The 24030-nt window shown below is 34.3% G+C and overlaps 1 long non-coding RNA gene across 2 annotated transcripts in view; it reads right to left on the bottom strand.

Moving 5' to 3' along the window:
* Positions 1-571: 571 nt before the first annotated feature.
* The window catches only part of LOC306662029, a 68357-nt gene continuing 44898 nt past the window's right edge, over positions 572-24030 (bottom strand). The window contains exons 4-5 of one of the 2 annotated variants that reach the window (XR_013764037.1): positions 11389-11499; positions 572-1388 (exon numbers count right to left, since the gene is read on the bottom strand). This is a non-coding gene — a long non-coding RNA (uncharacterized lncRNA). Of the gene's footprint in view, positions 1389-9876; positions 11500-24030 lie in introns of those variants that run through there. The other variant, XR_013764038.1, reaches the window with a different exon arrangement.

Raw genomic sequence — 24030 nt, 5'->3', positions numbered from 1 at the left:
ATACAAAGAAAGAGGAAATGGATTACCTATTCAAAGGTACAAGATAATTTAACAGAAATTATTCCTAAAATGACCAAATGGCAAATTTATCAGATGAAGATTTACAGCAGCTGTCTTTAAGAAACTATAAGAACTATAGGAAGTTGTGGAAAAAGATAAGGAAGCAATGTAGGATCAAAATGAGAATACTAATAAAGAGATAAAAAATTAAGAAAATATTAAAAATATTGCAAGCTGAAAAAGTAAAATAATAAAATGAAAATTTATTAATAAATTCAAAGGCAGATTAGAGCAGACAGAAGAGAGAATCAAAATACTTGAAAAAATAACAGTATAATGGAAATTATCAAGTCTGAGGAAAAGAAAGAAAAAAAAAGAGTTCAATGAAAATCAAAGAGAGATAAAGATATCGGTGGAACATCACCAAGCATACTAACATATATACTGTGGTAGTCCCAAAAACAGAAGATAGAAAGTGACGAAGAAAAAATTTTATGAAATAACTGAAAACTCCCCAAATTTGATGAAAGATATCAGTATAAAAATCCAAGAAGCTTCATGATCTTCAAGTAAATTAAACCAAAGAGATGAACACTGAGACATATTATAATTAAGTTTTTAAAAGTCAATGACAAAAAGCTTTGCTTGATGACTTTTGCCTATAAGAACCCTTTACTCTGGAGGTTGAGACAGGAAGATCACAAGTTTAAGGCCTGCCTGGGCAACTTAACAAAATCCTGTCTCAAAATAAAAAATAAAAAAGACTAGAGATAAGGCCTAGTGGTAGAGCATCTCTAGGTTCAATCCCCAGTACCAAAAACAAGAAAACAAATAAGAAAAGAAAAAAAAAGTCAATGACAAAGAGAATCTTGAAAGTAGCAAGAGAGAAGGAATTCATTGCACATAAGCACACATTAATAAAATTATTAACTCATTTTTTTGGTAAGAAACCTTGCTGGTTAGAAAGCATTGGATCAATATATTAAAAGCGATAAAATATAAACAAATCTGTCAACCAAATTCCATGTAGAACAAAAACGTCCTTAAAAAGTAAGGAGGAAATAAAGTGCTTCCAGTAAACAAAAGGTAGGGGCTTCATCACCACTGCAAAGACTAAGGGAGCCATGCAGTATGAAATGAAATGACAATAGATGGTAATTTGAAGTCATGGGAAGAAATAAAGATTTCAACAGAGGTATGGAAGCCAGAATTTTAAAACGAACGGCACTAGTATGAACTTGAAGTATCAGGATCATACTGCCTCCAGAAGCTCTTGAGAATCCACTCCTTGCCCCTTCCAGCTTCTGGTGGCTGTCCCTATCAGTTGGCTATTGACTGCACTGCTCCCATCCTGGCCTCCTTGGTCACACCAATTTCAAGACCTGTAACTTTTATCAGAGCCACAAAGAAGCTTTCACCATATCAAGTATCATTCACAGATTCTAGAACTGGGACCTGCATACGTTCAGGGACAAATTTTCAACCATAGGTATCTAATCCTCCCAACCACACTATTTCTGTGTGGTACTCCCTCCCCATCACACAACAAGATTTGATGACTTAACATCTTCCATGCATACTTGACCTATTAAATTCTAAAGAATAAGTTGGTTTTATTCAAGATTTAAATTCTGGATTATGGGTCTTAAATTCAGAATGCTCTAGTATAAATACTGGCTCATTTATATAGTGGACATGTAAATGCAGGAAGTTTATGCAAGCTCTGTGTGACAGAAATTATCCTACACAAATGAAATTGTAATTTCTTAAATGAGATACAGGAATTAAAATATATCATGAAGTAAACTGCAGTAAGTAGCACCAAACACATTAATAAAGGAACGATATCATTATTGTTTAATTAATTTTAACAAGGAAACACATTGAATCACATTGGTATTTAGTTACTCCTCTTCAATTAACATAACCAATCATTTGTTTTTCTTCCTCTATGAATATAGATTGAGAGGAAAGTTTTGTGAGGATAAATAGTAAGAGTTTTTTTTTTTTTTTTCTTTTTCTTCAGACTCTAGTAAATTTCTATGGAAGATTACCTGGTGATTTAAAATTCTTACAACTGCGGTTTCAAGATGGCGGACTAGAGGGTGGCTGCATTTCAAGTTGCTCCAGGACTCAGGATTCAAAAGAGGAGATATTGAGAGACTTGGGACCAACTCAAAGCTGTCGGGTGAGTCTCTCCCGTTGGGGAGGCGTCCCGGATGAGGCGGTAGTCCCGGAACACAGGGAACGTTGTGAAGTAGAGCTGCCCGGCGAGACACCCCTCCCCCCGCTGGAGCAGTGAACTGGGACAACTGGGAGCGTCGTAGAGGAGGCTGCTCAGCACAGCGCTGGGACTTGGAGCAACCACTGGGGCTCTGGGTGGCTGCCCAGAAGAGGAGCGGCGAGGAGAGCTGTTTGGTCTCAGAGCAACCACTTCTGAACACCGGGGCCTGCCTGGAGGAGGAGGAGGAGGAGGAGCAGCGTGGCGAGGCACTTGGACTCGAAGCAGCTGCACCAGAGCTACAGGCGGTTGCCAGAGGAGGAGCTGCGCGGCAAGCTGTTTGGACTCAGAGCAACCACTCTTGAACACTGGGGCCTGCCCTGAGGAGGAGGAGGAGGAGGAGGAGGAGGAGCGTGGCCGCTTGGATTCAGAGTGACTATACCAGAGCTACGGGCGGTTGCTGGAGGAGGAGCTGCATGGCAAACTGTTTGGACTCATAGCGACCATTCCTGAACACCGGGTCCTGCCCAGAGGAGGAGGAGGAGGAGAAGCGCGGCGGGTCGCTTGGACTCGCAGTGACTGTGTTGGAGCTCCAGGCAGATGCTCAGGGGAGGAGGCAAGTGGTGAGTTGTTTGGACTCAAAGCAACCACTCCAGAACACCGGGGTCCCTGGAGGAGGAGAGTGGTGGGTTGCTTGGTCTCGAGTGGCCGAACCAGAGTTCCGGGCAGCTGCCCAGAGGAGGCATGCAGTGGGTCACGTGGACTCAGAGCGACTCAGAAGGACTCAGAATGACTGCTCCTGAACAGCCGGGGGGCTACCTGGAGGAGGAGGAGGAACGCAGTGGGTCACTTGGACTCAGAGTGACTGCCAGGGCTACAGGTGGTTGGCGGGGGGGAGGAGGAGGCACGCAGTGAGTTGCTTGGACTCCTAGTGACCGCACCAGAACACCGGGCGGCTGTCTGGAGGAAGAGGTGTGCAGCGGGTCTCTGGGACTCGAGCAATTGTACGGGGCTACAGGAATAGCCAGGCAATTAGGTGCAGAGTGGGGTCCCGTGACCTAGGAGACTTCTTGGTGGAAGAGCCACACAGAGACATGCTTAGGGGCGGAGCAAAGGTTCCAGGACTGCGGGCAGATTCTCTGAGGAGAGGCAGCCTAAGGAGACTCGTCTGCGAAGGGTGAGGCTCCCAGGCCCAGGAGGTAGGTCCGGGCCCCTGGGAACGTTGCAGAGGAAGGCAGCCCAGCCCAGGCGGTAACTGTTGATTGAGGGGAACCTCTAGGAGGGAAACTGACCAGCAAGACCTCCCCACCAGGTGAGTCTTCCCTGCCAGGTGAGGTTTTCCCACAAGGACAGTAGAATCAGAGACACAGGCCCAAACAGGCCTTGCCAAAGCCTGCAGCCTAGTTCCCCTTTGGATGACAATTGGTCAACAAGTGGAGGTATCTCTGCACACTAGCAGGGAATATACGCCACCTGAAAGCCACCACCCCTAGAGAGGCAGCGTCCTTGTGGAGCCCTGTGCTATCAACTTCCTCCAAGACTTCAGCCTACAGAAGGCTAAGAGGGGATATACTAGAAATCTTCAGGGACATTATAAGTCAATAGAGGAAATCTGCAATATCTCAGCAGTCCACTGATACCTGAACAATATGAGAAAAGGAAAGAAAATGCCCCCAAACAAATCTAGATGTTACATCAATAAAACGCAATGACAGCATGGCAGAAGAAATGACAGAAAAGGAGTTCAGAATGTACATAATTAAAATGATCAGGGAAGCAAACGATGTGATGAAAGAGCAAATGCAGGCACTGAATGATGAAAGAGCAAATGCAGGCATTGAATGATCGCACCAATCGACAGTTAAAAGAGCAAATACAGGAAGCAAAAGATCATTTCAATAAAGAGATAGAGATATTGAAAAAAAACCAAACAGAAATCCTTGACATGAAGGAAACAATAAACCAAATTAAGAACTCCATAGAAAGCATATCCAGTAGGATAGAACACCTGGAAGACAGAAGCTCAGACATTGAAGACAAAATATTTAACCTTGAAAACAAAGTTGAACAAACAGAGAAGATGGTAAGAAATCATGAACAGAATCTCCAAGAACTATGGGATATCATGAAAGGCCAAATTTAAGAATTATTGGGATTGAGGAAGGCTTAGAGAAACAAACCGAAGGAATGAACAATCTATTCAATGAAATAATATCAGAAAATTTCCCAAATCTGAAGAATGAAATGGAAAATCAAGTTCAAGAGGCTTATAGGACTCCAAATACACAAAATTACAACAGACCCACACCAAGGCACATTATAATGAAAATGCCTAACATACAAAATAAAGGCAGAATTTTAAAGGCTCTGAGAGAAAAGAACCAAATCACATTCAGGGGGAAACCAATACGGATATCAGCAGATTTTTCAATCCACACCCTAAAAGGTAGAAGGGCCTGGAACAACATTTTTCAAGCCCTGAAAGAAAATGGATGCCAACCAAGAATCTTATACCCAGCAAAACTTACCTTCAAATTTGACAATGAAATAAAATCCTTCCATGATAAACAAAAGCTAAAAGAATTTACAAAAAGAAAGCCAGCATTGCAGAACATTCTCAGCAAAATATTCCATGAGGAAGAGATGAAAGACAAAGAAGCAAATCAGCAAAGGGAGGAATTATCCTAAAGGAATTGTCAAATAAAGGAGGAACCAAGTCATGTCAAATAAATAAATAAATAAATAAATAAATAAATAAATAAATAAATAAAGTTTAAAAAATGAACCAAATGACGAGGAAACCAAATCATATCTCAATAATAACCCTGAATGTTAATGGCCTGAATTCATCAATCAAAAGACACAGAGTGGCAGATTGGATTAAAAACAAAGATCTAACAATATGTTGCCTGCAAGAGATTCACCTCATAGAAAAAGATACTCATAGACTAAAGGTGAAAGGATAGAGAAAAACATACCATGCACATTTACTCAGCAAAAAAGCTGGAGTATCCATCCTCATTTCAGATAATGTGGACTTCAAGCCAAAGTTAGTCAGAAGGGATAAAGAAGGACATTTCATACTGCTTAAGGGAAGCATAAATCAGCAAGTTATAACAATCATAAACATCTATGCCCCAAACAGTGGCTCATCCATGTATGTCAAACAAATCCTTTTCAATTTCAGAAACCAAATAGACCATAACACAATAATACTAGGTGATTTTAACACACTACCTCTCTCATCACTGGACAGATCTTCCAAACAAAAATTGAACATAGAAACCATAGATCTCAATAACACAATCAATAATTTAGACTTACCAGACATTTATAGAATATACCATCCAACCAAGAGCGAATACACTTTCTTCTCAGCAGCACATGGATCCTTCTCTAAAATAGACCATATATTATGCCACAAAGCTAATGTTAGCAAATACAAGATGATAGAGACACTACCTTGTATTCTATCAGATCAAAATGGATTGAAGTTAGAAATAAATGAAAGAGTAAAAAACTGAAACTATTCCAACACCTGGAGATTAAACAATATGCTATTATATGATGAATGGATAACAGAAGATATTAGGAAGGAAATTTAAAAATTCTTAGAGGTAAATGAGAACAAAGAAACATCATATCAAAATCTCTGGGACACTATGAAAGCAGTACTTAGAGGGAAATTTATTTCATGGAGCGCATTCAATAAAAGAAGTAAAACTCAACAAATAAACCACCTAACACTACAGCTCAAAGCCCTAGACAAAGAAGAACAGACCAGCACCAAAAGTAGTAGAAGACAGGAAATAGTTAAACTCAGAGCTGAAATCAATGAAATTGAAACAAAAGAAACAATACAAAAAATTGACAAAATAAATAGTTGGTTCTTTGAAAAAATAAACAAAATTGATAAACCCTTAGCCACACTAACAAAGAGAAGACGAGAGAAAACCCAAATCACTAAAATTCGGAATGAATAAGGAAATATCACAACAGACACGACTGAAATACAAAACATAATTAGAAGCTATTTTGAAAATCTATACTCCAACAAAAGAGAAAATTTCGAAGACATCAACAGGTTTCTAGAGACATATGAATTGCCTAAACTGAACGAGGAGGACGTACACAATTTAAATAGACCAATTTGAAGTACTGAAATAGAAGAGGTCATCAAAAGCCTACCAACAAAAAAAGTCCGGGACCAGATGGGTTCTCAGCCGAGTTCTACAAAACCTTTAAAGAAGAGCTCACTCCAATACTTCTCAAAGTATTCCATAAAATAGAAGAGGAGGAAACCCTCCCAAACTCATTCTATGAAGCCAATATCACACTGATACCTAAACCAGACAGAGACTCATCAAGGAAAGAAAATTTCAGACCAATATCCTTAATGAACCTCGACACAAAACTTCTCAACAAAATTTTAGCAAATCGCATACAAAAACATATTAAAAAGATAGTGCACCATGATCAAGTGGGTTTCATCCCAGGGATGCAAGGTTGGTTCAACATCAGGAAATCAATAAATGTAATTCACCATATCAATAGACTTAAAGTCAAGAATCACATGATTATTTCAATAGATGCAGAAAAAGCATTTGATAAAATACTGCACCCCTTCATGCTCAAAACACTAGAAAAAATAGGGATAGTGGGAACATTCCTTAACATTGTAAAGGCCATTTATGCTAAGCCCATGGCTAATATCATTCTAAATGGTGAAAAACTGGAAGCATTCACCCTAAAAACTGGAGCAAGGCAGGGATGCCCTCTTTCACCACTTCTATTCAATATAGTCCTTGAAACTTTAGCCAGAGCAATTAGACAGACCAAAGAAATTAAAGGGATACGAATAGGAAAAGAAGAACTCAAACTATCCCTATTTTCTGATGATATAATTATATACTTAGAGGAACCAGGAAATTCCACCAGAAAACTGTTAGAACTCATAGGTGAATTCAGTAAAGTAGCGGGATATAAGATCAATGCCCATAAATCTAATGCATTTTTATACATAAGTGATGAATCTTTGGAAAGAATAATCAGGAAAATTACCCCATTCACAATAGCCTCGAATAAAATAAAATACTTGGGAATCAATCTCACAAAAGAGGTGAAAGACCTCTACAATGAGAACTACAGAACACTAAAGAAAGAAATTAAAGTAAACCTTAGAAGATGGAAAGATCTCCCATGTTCTTGGATAGGAAGAATTAATATTGTCAAAATGGCCATACTACCTAAAGTGCTATACAGATTCAATGCAATTCCAATTAAAATCCAAATGATGTACCTTACAGAAATAGAGCAAGCAATTATGAAATTCATCTGGAAGAATAAGAAACCCAGAATAGCTAAAACAATCCTTAGCAGGAAGAGTGAAACGGGGTATCGCAATACCAGATCTTCAACTCTACTACAAAGCAACAGTAACAAAAATGGCATCGTATTGGTACCAAAATAGAAAGGTAGATCAATGGTACAGAATAGAGGACACGGACACAAACCCAAATAAATACAATTTTCTCATACTAGACAAAGGGGCCAAAAATATGCAATGGAGAAAAAATAGCCTCTTCAACAAATGGTGCTGGGAGAATTGGAAATCCATATGCAACAGAATGAAACTAAACCCATATCTCTCACCATGCACGAAACTAAACTCAAAATGGATTAAGGACCTCGGAATCAGACCAGAGACCCTGCAAATTATAGAACAAAAAGTAGGTCCAGATCTTCAACATGTTGTCTTAGGACCAGACTTCCTCAACAGGAATCCCATAGCACAAGAAATAAAAGCAAGAATCAATAACTGGGATAGATTCAAACTAAAAAGCTTTCTCTCAGCAAAGGAAACTATCAGCAATGCGAAGAAAGAGCCTACAGAGTGGGAGAAAATCTTTGCCAATCATACTTCAGATACAGCACTAATCTTCAGAATCTATAAAGAACTCAAAAAACTCTACACCAAGAATGCAAATAATCCAGTCGACAAATGGGCTAAGGAAATGAATAGACACTTCACAGAAGAAGATCTACAAGCAATCAACAATCATATGGAAAAATGTTCAACATCTCTATTAATAAGAGAAATGCAAATCAAAACCACCCTAAGATTCCATCTCACCCCAATTAGAATGGCAATTATCAAGAATACAAACAACAACAGGTGTTGGCGAGGATGTGGGGAGAAAGGTACACTCATACATTGCTGGTGGGGCTGCAAATTAGTGCAGCCACTCTGGAAAGCAGTGTGGAGATTCCTTAGAAAACTTGGAATGGAACCACCGTTTGACCCAGCTATCCCACTCCTTGGCCTATACACCAAGGACTTAAAAGCAGCATACTACAGAGATACAGCCACGTCAATGTTCATAGCTGCTCAATTCACAAAAGCCATATTGTGGAACCAACCTAGGTGTCCTTCAATTGATGAATGGATAAAGAAACTGTGGTATATATATACAATGGAATATTAGTCAGCCATAAAGAATGATAAAATTATGGCATTTGCAGGCAAAAAGATGAAATTGGAGAATATCATGCTAAGTGAGATAAGCCAATCTCAAAAAACCAAAGGTCGAATGATATCGCTAATAAGTGGATGAGGACACATAATGGGGGGAGGGAATGATTAATGTTAGGGTTAGAGTTAGGGTTAGGTAGGGGGGCAAGATGGAGGAAGGAAGGTCTGTATAGAGGGAAAAGAGGGGTGGGAGGGGTGGGGGAAGGGAAAAAATAACAGAATGAATCAAACAACAATACCCTATGTAAATTTATGATTACACAAATGGTATGCCTTTACGCCATGTACAAACAGAGAAACAACATGTATCCCATTTGTTTACAATAAAAAAAAGAAACAAAGAAAATTCTTACAAGTAATTTTTATCATATAATTTTACACCAATCATTTTTCATTGAATAAAATAGAAGAAAATGTGTATTTTAAGCAGTCTTACTTATTTTCTGTGATTTTTGTTAAAGTTTGGAAAATTTTAATTTAAAAAGTAGAATCAAATTTATACCCAACATCTCCATTTGCTTAAAACACTAACTCCCAATACTTTACTTAATGCTACCAATATTTTTAAAAAATCTTCAAAAAAGTTTATAAATCTTATTTGTCTTAACTTTCTGTTGGAATTTTGGTATAATATTTGATTTTTATTAGTTTTGTAAATAATAATATTATTTTAGATTATGTCCAAATAGTTAACTGTGCTGCTTAAAGTAATTTCTGTGTTGATAAAATATTCTATTCTGCAATACCCAAGCCAGGAGTCATCTGCAGCTATTCATTGCTAGGATCGCAATTAAAACTTGCACCTCCTGATACAGCATTCAGGGTATTTCATATGTTCAATTTCTGTAGATCATCAGCAACAAAATGACTATCTAAAGCATAGCTGATGTCTCATTCTTTAAATTATCAACTTAAATCTAATTTTCATAAATCTGTACTTTCTGCAGATTTACTCAATAAATGTTTGATAATATAATTTGAAAAGATAAAAGTACTTGATAAGTACATACTAAACTGAGAATTTTGAGAGAAATATATTAATACTAAAGACAAGTGGAAGACAAAGTACCTTGGGAACTGCATTTTGACAAATAGGTAAATTGCAGAAAATTCTAAAGTCAGAGATGTAGAACAATTTAAAATAACAATATTAAAGAATCATACAACGCAGATGCATTCTCAATTCTGAATTAAAAATAAAACAATTAACAATTTCATACAGCTTCTTAAGTAATATTTTAATTTTAATTAAATGGATAAAATAATTTTTTCTTTCAGATTTGTTTATGAGGGTATTCTTTCTCATGTAGAATATTGATTTCATTGCTTATTAAACCATTTCCTTACTTTAATTTCATTCCAGAGGCAAATTACAAAGTGAACATACCTGCATGCCAGAAATATAGACTTCCTAACTGACAAGTTTGGATCATTTTCCTCAGAAGGCCAAAAGATGGTGCTGCTGTGTAGCTGAGTTATCATCCCTCAATAATCTATTGCCTTCCACAGTTTAATTCAACTGCTAAAATGGCGGAATTGCATCTGTCATAAGAACAAGTGAAACAGGTCTGAAAATTCAGTGACTCAAATCAGGGAACACACTCACATGAGTGGTACCCACTGAGAATGGGAGTTAGTGAAAACTGTCAGCTGCCTAGTGCCTAAGAGGTTTATAGCTTCTTCTTACTGTTATGTGTGGATATTTCTGAGAATTCATGTTAAAAATCCCTCATAAAGAAGTTATAGTTTAAGGATGAGACACACAGAAATATCTTTAAAGAAATCAGTCCCCTTCTGAGGCTGATCAACTGAGTGTTATTATTCCTATTTTGTTTATTTAGTAATTTTATTTAAACTAAAATCTACTGTTACCTCAAACTCTTAAACTACTGTTATCATTTCCATTAAACCATGATGTTTTTCATTGCTGTAACCATATTACACACAGCTACACTTTTCCAATTTCATTTTTATATTTATACTTATTCATTTTTATATTTATACTTACATATTATACTTTATACTTATATTTAATATACATGCACACATACAAAAGTGAAAAAGTACTCTACAGCTTAATAAAATATGATGACAATAACTTGTCAGTTTTTTTTTTTTACAAATCTCCACTCCTCAGAAGATACTTTTTACAAATGTTTTATATCTGAACTTTGTATTCATCTTATGTCTCTGGATAATATGATTGTTCCATTATTGGTTATTTTAGATTTAGATCTATTAAATCCCTAATGCAAAAGTTTTATTTTTATATTTACCTTTCTTCATACATGTGTCTTTCTCTATGTTTCCAATAGAGTTGTGGGATAATATTTGTTTAAATTTATATTTGGTTTCTAATTATGGGAACATCAGTCACAATTGAGTCACAAAATGTGGTATGGCTACATTTACTTCTGTACAGCTATGTGTTTTCTAGGAGAGTAGAGTCTATTGTGTTTTTCTTAATACCAAGTACTTATTACTTCAGGTAGTTCATAATTTATCTTTAAACTCCCACTGAAGTGTTAATTTCCTCTCAACACATTTAAACATGAAATTTCTTCAATCAACTAGTTTTCTAGGGGCCTCTATTCCTGGAAGCCTTCATCTGTGCTTTCAAACCCTCCACACCTACCTTACCAATTACCTTCCTTCCTGACAATTTCCTTTTTCATCACTTTTCTCTTTTATTCAGGGTTGAATCTTTGGGTCCCATATTCTCTGTCTTGCTCAGCTTTCCAGATTCCTATGAAGAGCCCATTAAGATACACTATTTGAAATGATTGCATGTCTCAAAATGCCTTATTTTATCCTTACAGTGATTAAGATACTTCTCCCTTAGGAATTTAAAGTGTTTCCCTATTATCTTTGAGAAAATAGTGCACTTATTGAGAAAGTCAATACTCCTCTAATTTTTAATGCCTTTTAGTTAACATTTTATTCTATGGAATTTTAAAATTTTTATTTCTTTTAAAAATTCATGGTATTCTGAAATTTCATGAAGATTTTTTTATATTTTTCTTTTATTAATAATTTGGGTCTTTAAAATCTTTTCAAAGTGGAACTTCATTTTCTACTCCCCAAACTCACATTTTTGAGTTCTTATTTCCTTTATTTCAACTTCTCTATAGATTAAATTGTCATTTTTCAGCTCTTATTATGTCATGGTAGTTACTCTAAATGTGACATGGGGGAGTATATCTGACATATATTACTCGTATATATGTTTTAAAAATGTTAATTTAATTTTTTACAAAGGTATAATTGATGTACAGATAGAATTGATTGCACGTATTTAAAGAGTATAATTTGATAAGCTTTGACCAGATAAAAACAAGGATCAACCATAATCACAATAAAGAAAATGATTATAGCCATCATCCCCAAAGTTTCTTCATGTACCTTAGTAATTCTACCTGCTGGTCCCTTTCCACCTTCTCCAAAGAATTAAGCTACTTTTGAAATAATTTGCATCTAATAGAACTTTATGTATTCATCTTTTGCCATGTTGGTCCAATTGTGCTTTTAAGTACTTTATAACTTCAAGAATTTCAATTATCATTCTACTTTAGCCACTTATCAAAGCAACTCTATATCAGATTGTATCTCTACTTGAAAATTTTCACCTTATAATCCTCAAGATACAAAATATTGAACTGATTGCAATCTTATTTCCTTGCATTATAGAATACTATGAAGTCAATAGTTATGATAGACTGATAATTTTAATATTGAATTGAACATAGTTGAATTATATAGACATAAACATAAAAATGAAATAGACTAGAGAAATTGTCAGCTTCATTAGGCCTTGAAAAGTCAAAGAAAATATATATCGGAATTGATTTTCAATTCAATGGATATTTCTTTGAGAGATTCTTATTCTGTATTTATTATAGCTACATAAGCTTAAAGCAGCAAAATTTCAAGTACCAATATTAACACTGAAAACAAATATATAGAGATCAAATAACAGAAAATCACCACAAAAATCTGGAGTGAAAATATGATCCTTGAACATAAGTGGATTAAGGAATCATTCACTAGTTTTATAGAAAAAATATAGAAGTTCCCTGGGGAACACTTCAAATCAGCTTCACATTTCTGGAAATTTTGTAGCCCTGAAATTTTGTGAGTCTACAAACCAACTTTAGGTCAATAAAAATTACATCTGAAGCAGACTGTGTGTCAATACCTAAAGGCTAGAGAGATCTTGTTTAGTTCTATGTTCTTTTTCTTCTAAAATGCTTAATATCAGTGTTTTTTTTTAAATACTTTGCTTTAATCAGAAAATATTAGTTGTATATATTTGTATACTACCAAATGACATCTTGATATACATGTACATTGTGGAAAGATTGAATGAGGTCAATTAGTATATCCATTATCCTAAATATTTATTGTATTTTCTAGTGAAAACATATTCCTTTCTCTATTAGTTTTTGTTTTGTCTTGTTTTGTTGTTTTATTGTTGTTGTTACTGTTTGTTTCTTTCAACACTGGAAACCATACCCAGCGTTTTGTACATGCTAGGTGAGTACTCAACCACTGAGTTGTATCCCCAGCCTAATGTAACCTTGATTTAAGACAATTAAAGTAAACACCACTGTTCCTGCTAGGAAAAATAAACTATTTCTGATCATTGTCACTATTTGAAATTGAGAAACAAAGTAGATGAGGCAATAAATTCATACTAAATATTAGGGAATAGATCAATTTCATATATTTTAGGATTATTATTGTAGTATTGGAAGGCAGTCAACTTTTAGGAAATCACTATTTGGCATGATTCTTCCCTCCAATATAGTTCTCACACAGGTCCAGGAACAAATGTAACAGATAGTAGATATTTTTACTTTATACTTTCAAACACTAGAGAAATAGTCATTTGATTCACTGTGAATTGGACTTGGAGAATGTTTTCATTGTATTTACTAACCACCATAAGCAGTCAAACTGATAATTAAATAACAGTGGGGTTTTGATTCCGTGGAATTTAATGTTACTTCAGAGAGCCTATTTAAAACACTCAGAAGGTTCTAGGCATTTCCATTTCACCAGTAACTAACACTCTTGAATATAACTACAAGTTCTGAAAATGGCTTGGAAGAAGATTCAAAATACACAACTGAAGCTTTATTGGAGAATGTCACCCAATATGAATTAGCCTTGCCATATAAGTAAGGGGTTCTAGGTGTACAAACAGACTCAGGTCTGGAACTTGGTGTAAGTTCCTAACACATGATGCTTTAAATATATAGATTAATAAATACCATAGTGACCACCCACCTCTTTCATTCATGGGATTTCACAACACATTAATTATTTCCACAAGTCCTATGGTCGAAATATTTTCTGATATTGGTGCCCTAATGGTAACAGTGGCCATCCTTTTTCTGACCATTATCAAACATCACCACCCAAAATTTTGAATCCCATTATTCACATTAAAATTGGGGGGTGGGTCCAGTTAGTGGCACAATAATGACTACTTCAGTTTACTGTGGGAAGCAAAAAAATGAGCTTTCCCCCAAATGCTGGTACTCTGCTATAAATATTTTCCTTAATGTCTTTGTGAAACGAATATCTTCTGAGTCTTCTAGGTGTATAAATTTAAGAGATGGTAAGGAAAATCTCATACAGTAGGTCAGCTCCAATTCTCTCATTTTCTTCACAGTATTAGAATCTTAACCTCATTGATGGTAAGCCACTATTGAATTCAGACTTCAAATAACCAACCAAGAAAACTCCAAAGCCTTGTAAGTGCTCAAATGAACATGTAAAGCTCCAAATTCCATTGTGAATTTGTCAACATCAAAGAGTATGTTACAACATGAGATTTTTATTTCATTTTTAATAACAATAGAGTCAATTCTAACACATGCGTCTTACAAAAATGCTGGTAGGTACTCTATTTACCTTTAGAAAAGACCTTGAAATTCTGTCACTGTGAATTTAACTCCAGAGTCAATCAGGAGTAGGGAGTAGTATATGTTTTGGAAAGGAATGTCTTTGGAATATACTTCATCTAGCTCAAGTTATCGAAAGGTATTTAAGCATAAAAAAAGTTGATTTATGGATTCAAGTCATCAGTGTTTGTCTAACTGTCTGTACCTCAATTCATCTGGGACCTGCATCTTCTTTATCATTTCTTTTATTGTAGTGTAAGAAGTTGGGTTTATGCATTTAGTTGATATAACAGCTGTGCAACCCAGACAATCAATTTTGTGTACAATACATACCTCTTTCTAAAAGGAGAGTATTATAATTCTTCTAGCAATGGGTTTTGAAATCAGCATATATCTATAATAAGAGTTATGGACTGTAAACTGTAAGGACCACATAATTGGTTCAATTTCACTATTTTAAGAGGTTGATTTTGTACTGTTTCTTTATACAGAAATTTTATTGCTTCTTAATAGTAATAGTTTCTTAAGATAGCATTATTATAAATGTGAAGGAATTAACCATTGTTGTTTAGAAAGTTAAATTCTTATGTCTTTTTTTTTTTTTTTTTTTTTTGGCAGCCCTATGGCTTGAACCCAGGGCCTTTTGCTTGAAAGGCAAGCATGCTACTAACTGAGCTACATCCCCAGTCTAGATTTTTATATCTTTAAATGGCAGTGATAGCATTTGCCTTACATTCTTCATAGAATTGTTTTGAGGGTGAACAGAAATTGAAGTATACAGGTGACTTAAAAATACAAATATATTATTAAGACCCCATATCTAATTTTCAGCCATCTCAACCTTACAGAGGAAACTGTTTATTCTGATGGAAATATTAGTATTAAATATTTTCCTTTTCTGAAACTGCTAAGATTTTGGGCATGTTTAAATAAATCTTAAACTCCCTCAGTTTTATATTTGAAAAAAAATGAAATTAAAATCTAATACTCATCTGTAGAGTCAGTATACTGTACTTGATGAATAGAAGATTCTTATTCATATCTCCTGTCCCAGACAAAAATAGAGTAATCCATGTGAAAGAGTCTACATAGTGAGGCTGTTAGTATACTTAGTGAATTGTCATTAATTATATTTTTCTGCTACTTTGAAAAAAAAAATCTAGCTTTAGTTTCTAATAAGTTTTCTAGCCTACATTAGATTAAAATATTAAGCAAAGATCAACTGCTTGAAGCAGAATATTACTAGAATTACAAAGAAATACAATCAACAAGAAGTAAGGAGGTAGACACCATTTTAAAATATAGGGGAGGGCGTTAGTACTCTTCAAAGTGTACCCTTCACATTTCTAGATTCCACAGTGGCTCCTACAGGGTATTTCAAGGTTGAGGAGAAGCCACACAACAGAATCTCCAATTTCTTCTCTATGTGGCTTCAATCAGAAGTTTGTTTTTATTTATTTAATATATGGAAGTTCTTTCCAAAATCATCTTCTGAGCAAAGATTTTTGTTGTGTATTTGCCTCCTGCCACCTCACAGTGACACCACAGGGAGAAAAAGTCTGAAAAGTTTGGTTGTAGATAAAGGCATTTCTTCTCTGCAATGTTTCTTACTCTGTTGCATTGGCTACAGAAGTAGTAGACTCATGAAATGGCCATGTTGTGTCCTTAAGGAAAGGTTAAGCTATGTTTAGATAATTCCTTATCAGAATGCAACAGAGGGATTAGTGGTAAGCTGAATGATAGTCCACAAGTATATCCAAGTCCTAATTTCTGGAACCTGTGTCTATTACATTATGTGGCAAAAGAGACCTTGCAGATATGATTAAGGTGAAGATCTTGAGATGTGGAAACTCTTCTGGATTATCCAGATGAAAGCCACATAATCATAGCGAGTTTTAAAAATGCACACAGGAAGAATCAAAATCAGAAGAAATGTGAAAATGGAAGCAAAAAACCCAGGGAGAATTGTGCTACATGTTGAGGTATACAGAAACCATTAGGAGCTAGACAGGGCTAGAAAATGGATTTTTCCTTCAGTTTTCAAGAGGACCCAACCCTGTTGGCTTTATCCCAGTAAAAGTGATTGCAGACTTATGCCTTTCAAAGCTGTAAGAGAATAAATTACCACTAAGTATGTGGTAATTTGCTATAGTTGCTATAGAAAACTAATACAGTATGCAAGACATTTGAGGAGCTGTGGCTGTGGTAACAATATGCATGTCATTCTTTTAGCCTCATGTGACAACATTATCTGAAGTTTCTCTAAGTCATTCACACATTCATTTATAACCTAGATACATATCATATGTTAATTGCTGTTTTACAGCAACGCAAATTACTGATATACAAATTATTATTATACAATATCAGACCTTCAGGGCTTAGAGCCTATTAGAAGGTACAGATATTCCAGAAGCAATTATGGTAATGTAGAAAAGGAATAGATATAAGAACACTGTGAGAACCTCTCCCTATTTCAGAAGGGCTACAAGGTCTTTATGGAAGAGATGATGCCTGAGTTAAATTCTAAAAATAGGAGAAAAATTTCTAAGAATATGAAGTATAAATAGGAAACTTTAGGTAAAAAAAAAAAAGAGCAAATACAACAGCATGAAATAGTTTAGCTTATTTGAAACTACAAAGACATTGGAATTTGGGGAATATAGAGTGATCCCAAAGAGAACTGTTAAATGCAGTAGTGCTGACGAATGAATGCAATGAATACCAGCCATCCATTATCTTTCATACAAAATTTAAAGATAAGGAAATCATACCTATTGAGTTATAAATAAAGGTGAGAGGAATGACTAATTTGTTGTATGACAAAATGAAGGTCAGGTTTAAAAAAATATGCATTGAGCTTACAAGATGAGCTCCAATGTTCCTTTCAGCTGTATGCTTGTATAATTCTCTTAAATCTAAGTGAAGTTTATTCTAAGTTCCTAAGTTGATATAAATAAAGTTTTGAATACATCTTAGGAAAAAAAATGTGCGTTTGATAGAAGGATTGTGTTTTATTTTTAAAGCACCTATTATTAGTACATGGCATTGAACAGAGTGTTTCAAATATTTGTATGTTGCCCTGTGTACACATCCCTGGGTGTTTCGAAGGGTTATTTGTTGTTGTTTTTCTGTTTGGGCTTGTTTTGTTTGCTTTGCATTGCTTTTCATTAGGATGCTTCAGGATTATCTAGCTATAGTCAAGGTCTTTATTTATTTTGTTCTATTCAGCATAACCTCTTGCTTTCGCACTGGTAATTTCACAATCCTCACTCCTTTTTGCACCACTCTTTTAGTGAAGTCTGAATGTCTATTGTTTGCCACTGCTGTTACTCCTCTGATGTGAAGGCCACCTGTCATTGAAAAGAGTTACCATGCTCCAGTGAGGCAGATAAGATGTTTTTAAATATATTCTAAGATTTATTTAATAGGTTTGACCTTTCCAGAAATTGTCCTTATCCATCATTATAGTACATGATCAATCATTTCATACTTCATCATCTATAAAGCAGGCATTAACAATAGGGGAAGGAGTTTACATTCTATTTTTCTCTAGAGATTTATATCAAAACACTTTGGACAGCTCTGCTAATTAAGGATAAGAGTCTCAAAAACATGGACCAATCTGACTATCCTAAATGGGGTCAGGGTCATAGCTGAACTTTCTCTTAATCTATATTTTCCTTTATATTTTAGGGGCATGAAGTGTGAACCTACTGCTTTTCCTTTAGCTTATTCCTGTACCTATTTGAATAAATATGCCTTGAATTTTGAGTTATCTGTTTATTTTCCCAATATACTGATTAGGTTAAAATTCAGGTAGTATTTATTACTTTTCAAATACATAAAGTACACAGGTAGGAATTTTTAGTGATTTACTTTTCTGCTATGTCTAGATGCTGCCTCAAATTTAACTGTTTTAAGGCTGGCTTTGTAATTTGACACTGACTGCAGTCTCAATATAAACAATAGACTGTTAGAGGTGGTCTGCATAATATATCTGCATTTAAGATGAAAACTTTGGGATGTGTAACTTTTAACCTGAGTAAGCGATCTAAGTTAATCTCTACCAATTAACTTTAAATTTATGAAGAAAAAAATAGATTCACATATCTCAAAATTATAGGTAACTGTCTGAAGTAAAATCTATTCTCACTTTTTTCAATATAACTAACAACTTTGAATTTAGATAAAGAGTATTTTTTCTTTCCTATCAGCCATTGTGTGAGCTCACTAAGCACTATCTGGATTAATAAATATCAGAAGAAAATGTAAGTAATTTTATTAACTACTAAAACAATAGATGGAGAGATGGAAGTCGTGAATCTGTACTTTAAACTAAAACAAAAAACAAACAAAAAAACCCCTATTGTTCTCTATAATAAAATCAAACAGTAAGAGACACAAATTAGAGGTGGAACTGCTGCAGAGGTAAAGAAAACTTGTCTCTGTTCTGAGCTACTGAAAACAAAAGGTGTTATTTCTAATATTACTTTAAAAATAATGTTTATGTTTAGCTATGTGACTCATCAAAATTCAAACTTAAAGACACTTTCAATTTTCCACATAATGGTATGAATAACCTACATATCACCATCAAGAAGATGCAGTTCAGAAGCAGAGAGACTCTCACTCTGCTGAACGTCTGGTAATAAACTTTCACAGATTTTTTTCAAATACCCCATGTTTTATGTAATGAAATTTTACAATGTAACAGCAATAGTTCCGATGCTTTTTATCAGTTTAGCTATCCACTCTAAATATTCATTCTGGATCTCCATTAGTATAAATCAATAGGCTAGAGACTCTCAATGTCGGTAAGACAATGATTTTCATGCACTATTGTTACTTTGATTGAAATCTACATTATCTCTATAAAATACTGAAATATTTGGAGGAAAAATAAAAACAATAACAGCAGCAATCAAAGAAAAAATTCTCATCCAGATGTTTTCCCCTTCCCGATAACAAATATTTGAAAACATCTGGATGTCTAGGTCTTTCACTTTTCATATAGATGTGAAATTACAACTGTAATTAGACATGTTAATCTATTTGTAATTGGATGAATTCTGAAATTCACTTACTAGATGGTGGAATATTGTAATGACCTTGAAAGTCATTATTTATTTTTACAGAAAGTCATTATCTTTGTTCCAAAGTGATTTGTTTGGTATGCTTTTGATTTTGTTTTCTCAGCTTTTAAAATAACTGATTAGAAAATAACCTTCTTATAGCTCCATATTCATTTCCAGAAAAACTAAATATGAATTCAACTCTACTCACAAACTTATACTAAACTCAGAAAAATAACAAAGAACAAAGAATGTGATTGATGCTAAACTAATGAAACAGCTGTGAAATGCAAGATATACCAAAAAGATACACTTGAATCTGTATCAATCATAAGCTTTCCCTTCCATATTTTGGTTATGTAAAAACAAAATTCCTCACATCAGTAGTTTTTCCATTAGCATCCTATTAAACTCAAATACTGTTAATTAAAAATGCTAGTTTTTGATATGCTGCATGTTATAGTTTGAGAAGATTTTATGTAATTAAAATTTAGGAAGGCAATAATTTTCCATTTTTAGACAAGTAAACTAATGCTCAAAGAAGGTGAAATAACTAACATGGTATATAGGATCAAGAGGGTCATATTTCCTAAATTTGAACTCAATTTTTTCCCTAATCTTTGCTTACTCAATGTGCTATATTAAGCACACAGAATAGGTTAATATGAGACCACTTAGAAACTGAATACTCATATAAAACAAGAATACCAGAATTATTTAATTAGTATGGTAATGGAATTCGGAATCCAAATTCAATGAATGAAAAGACTTTTTTTCTACAGTTGGATGTAAATACAAAAGAAATATAGGGAAAAATGTTGTTTCTCCAACTATCTCACTCAGGTTTGAAAATTTTCCTCTTTTAAAATCAGTAAGCAGAAAATGTAACACAGTTATACTAGCCAACTCTAAATTAGTGATTTTTAGACAAAGTTTATATAACTTAAAAAGTAGAAATAATCTACCCCATTTGATGAAGATAAAAATCTCTTTGAACGCTGGTTTTATTTAAACACTTTTAAATGTCCTAAGTAAAGATTTCAGGTAATCAAAGATACAAATTTTTCTAAAACTGTTTATCCTGATGTTAAAGAACTTAAAATAGTTTTTACATATGGATTCAGATTGGTGCTCTCTAGTCTCAGACCTATTACTTCAGATATACATTATGGCCTGTACATCTGCCAACCAGAAAGACGTTTTGCTTTAATACAACTAGTCGGCAAAGGGATCAGACCAAAAGATGCTCTGGGAAAAAGAGATGAATAGTATTTGAGAACCCTCACACCTCCCCAAAATATCAAGATGAATTTTAATGTACATGAAATAAATTTGAATTGGCTCATGACAGGTGATAGAAAAATAAATGTAGCAGTACTACATTTTAATGTGAGCTCTAAAAACTGGTATTGTCTTTATAACTTTAGCATAAATTTGTAGATAGTATTTATAGATCAAACAATAATATGCATCAAGGATTCTAATAAACTTTGTTGATGACTTTGTTGTTTCAAGCTAAAGTCATCTGAATAACCATTCTGAACCCTGATCATGAGGGTGGATAATATTTTAACCAAATGAAACTTAACTTTCTGTTGCTATATAGCTAGACTTTTTCACTAGGTTCCTTATCTCCCCAGAATTTTGATTGAAGCCCAACAGAACTTCTGCTATTTAAACTTACTTTTAATTCTTCGATTTGCAAACTTGATTTCTGTTATTGGAATCTCTAACCCATTTTAATTTCTTTAATGAAAAAAAAGGATTAACAAGACAGTGCTTCAACAATAGTGAATGTATCTAGCCTACATAGGCCTCTTCTAAGATGGTACAAGAGCAATTTGGCATAGTTCAAAAACAACAAATGCAAGACAAATTCCAACTCTAAAGGAATCATTGACATATTCTGGAAACATAATTTTGATGTTCTGTTGAACATAAAATAAAAGGAAGCTGATAATTTTGGATGCATAATAACCCACTTGAGCTATGGTGGGATAGCATGAAGTGTACAAACTTAAGTTGGGGAGACCTTGGATAAAATTCCAGTCCTGATAACTCTCACATATTAAAAAGGGGATTCTCACATATCCCCTTTTTAAAAAGGAGATGGTGAATTCTCTCTTGTAGGAATATCAGAAGTATGAAATTAAACCATTTACTTAAAACTTTTAGCACAATACCTAGCACAAAACTTTGAGCACATGCTAGCTATTTTGCCAAGTAATAGAAAATGTAAGAATATGGCTGAATATACAAGAAATACTATTTCTGAGAGTATAAGAATATGACTAAATATACAAGAAATACTATTTCTAAGAGTGTAAGAATATGGCTGAATATACAAGAAATACTATTTCTGAGAGTGTACAGATTTAAATCTCTAAAAACATGCTTTTCCAGTTCAGATATCCATACTAACTCATTTTAAAATACATAAAGACATTCCTTAAGATAGAAGGATTTTATTTCTGTATGCGATACAAAACTTAAAATAAACAACTCAGATAATGTTCCAATGCCAAAAATAGTAATTTCTTTATTGTTCCAAAACTTCAAATATTTCATTAAAATACATTTGAAAATTACATACAAGTACTCATTCTGTACTTATACTTTTTATATTTTAAATCATAATTTTCAAAACAGTTTTTGCACAAATAGCTCGGTTACACCCACAAATCGCTGAATCTAGTTAGCATCTTTTGAAGAGGTGTAATTTTTTTGAAAAATGTGACATTTGCTTTTGTGCCAGTGCATTTGTCAACATTAGTGTAATTAGCTCAAGTTTCATCAACTAGCTGGCGCAATCTGTTCAGAAAGCAACTTTGAATTTTGAATAGTCTTAGGGACTCCAGTTGGAGCTTAAGTCTATAGGATGTGATTTAGGTCCTTATGTGTAGAAAAAAAGAATATTTCTTAGTAAAGTCAGCATGATTTTAAAAATTCAAGTTGTATAATAAAGAAACAAACATCTGGATTTTTAAGGGCTAATTACATTTTAGGTAAATATTAAAAAATAATCTCCTGAAATGCCCGTTTACCCACAAAAGACAATTATTTTGTTACATAGTAAATAACTACACAGGCTGCTACTAATGAATTTATTTTAAATGTAAGAACCCAACTTTGCCTAAGTCAGAAGAAAAGAACAAAATGTTGAAAATTATTTTCCTTATTAATAGGAATTTGCCTCCACCACAGGGCAGCAAAAGAAAAGGCTTAGGAAATTTTTATTTTACTAAGGTGCATTGTGCATTGTGTGTGTGTGTGTGTGTGTGTGTGTGTGTGTGTGTGTGTGTGTGATGAGCTAAAGTGAGATTTTTACCTGCTCACATTTTTGGTACAGATGGTCATCTACTGGGAAGAAGAATTTTAGAAAGTGTGAGAGAAAGCTTATTTTGGCTTTTCAGTGGTAGTTTAGCATATGCTTAGAGCAAAAGCCATATCTGAGAAACAAAGAATACAAAACACTATCTCTAAAAATGAAAATTTCTTGCTGTGAAAATATTAAATCTCATAAATAGATGGTCAGCCTCAGTTTCAATGATTAATCTAAATGAAAAAAACATGAACTAGAAGGTTGAAAATACACATTTTTTTAATATTGAATGTCCCCATAAGAATTAGAATTTTTAAAAGATCATGGAGGTATATAATTTTTAAAAGATCATGGATATTTTTAAAAAAATCAAGTCTGCTGACAAATTCTGTGTAAAGACACACAACACACACACACACACACACACACGCACACACACACACCCCATAGTCCCTGCTTTTATGCAGTTAGGGGAAAAGGATAGAAATAAAAAGAAAAAGAAATTTAAATACTTAAACAACTAAGACATGGAGAGATTGTGGACATCCACAACCATGTTAATAGGAAAATTTAATTGAAAAAAGAAGAAAATACAATAGCAATGTGGTTTAGTTCTTAGGGTGGTCAAACGTTTTGTGGATAGGTCATGGTAGAGGTGCATTGGAACAATCTGTAAGAGCAGGTAGAAATTAGCTAAACCAGTTTTAGCTAATTTTTTTATTAGCTAAAAAAATTTGTCCAGTTTGTCATTTGCCCTCCTGACAGGATTGCAATCACCTTTACTGATCCCTTAGCCCTCAATATGAGTATGAGGGAAAAGAGACTCGGTTGGTATGGATGAAATGAAATTTTGAAGAAATTATTGAACACAGGATCAATATGAGTGTTGAATGTTGAATATTGCCTGAGGAGGTGAGGGAAGATACCTTCGTCTTTTCCAGATCATAGTAGGAAAGCATTCCGACTTCCTG

The sequence above is a fragment of the Sciurus vulgaris genome, assembly GCF_902686455.1.
Source record: "Sciurus vulgaris genome assembly, chromosome: 5".
Lineage (NCBI taxonomy): Eukaryota > Metazoa > Chordata > Mammalia > Rodentia > Sciuridae > Sciurus > Sciurus vulgaris.
Note: the sequence above shows the minus strand (reverse complement) of the source record. Positions and strands in the feature narration are given on the sequence as shown.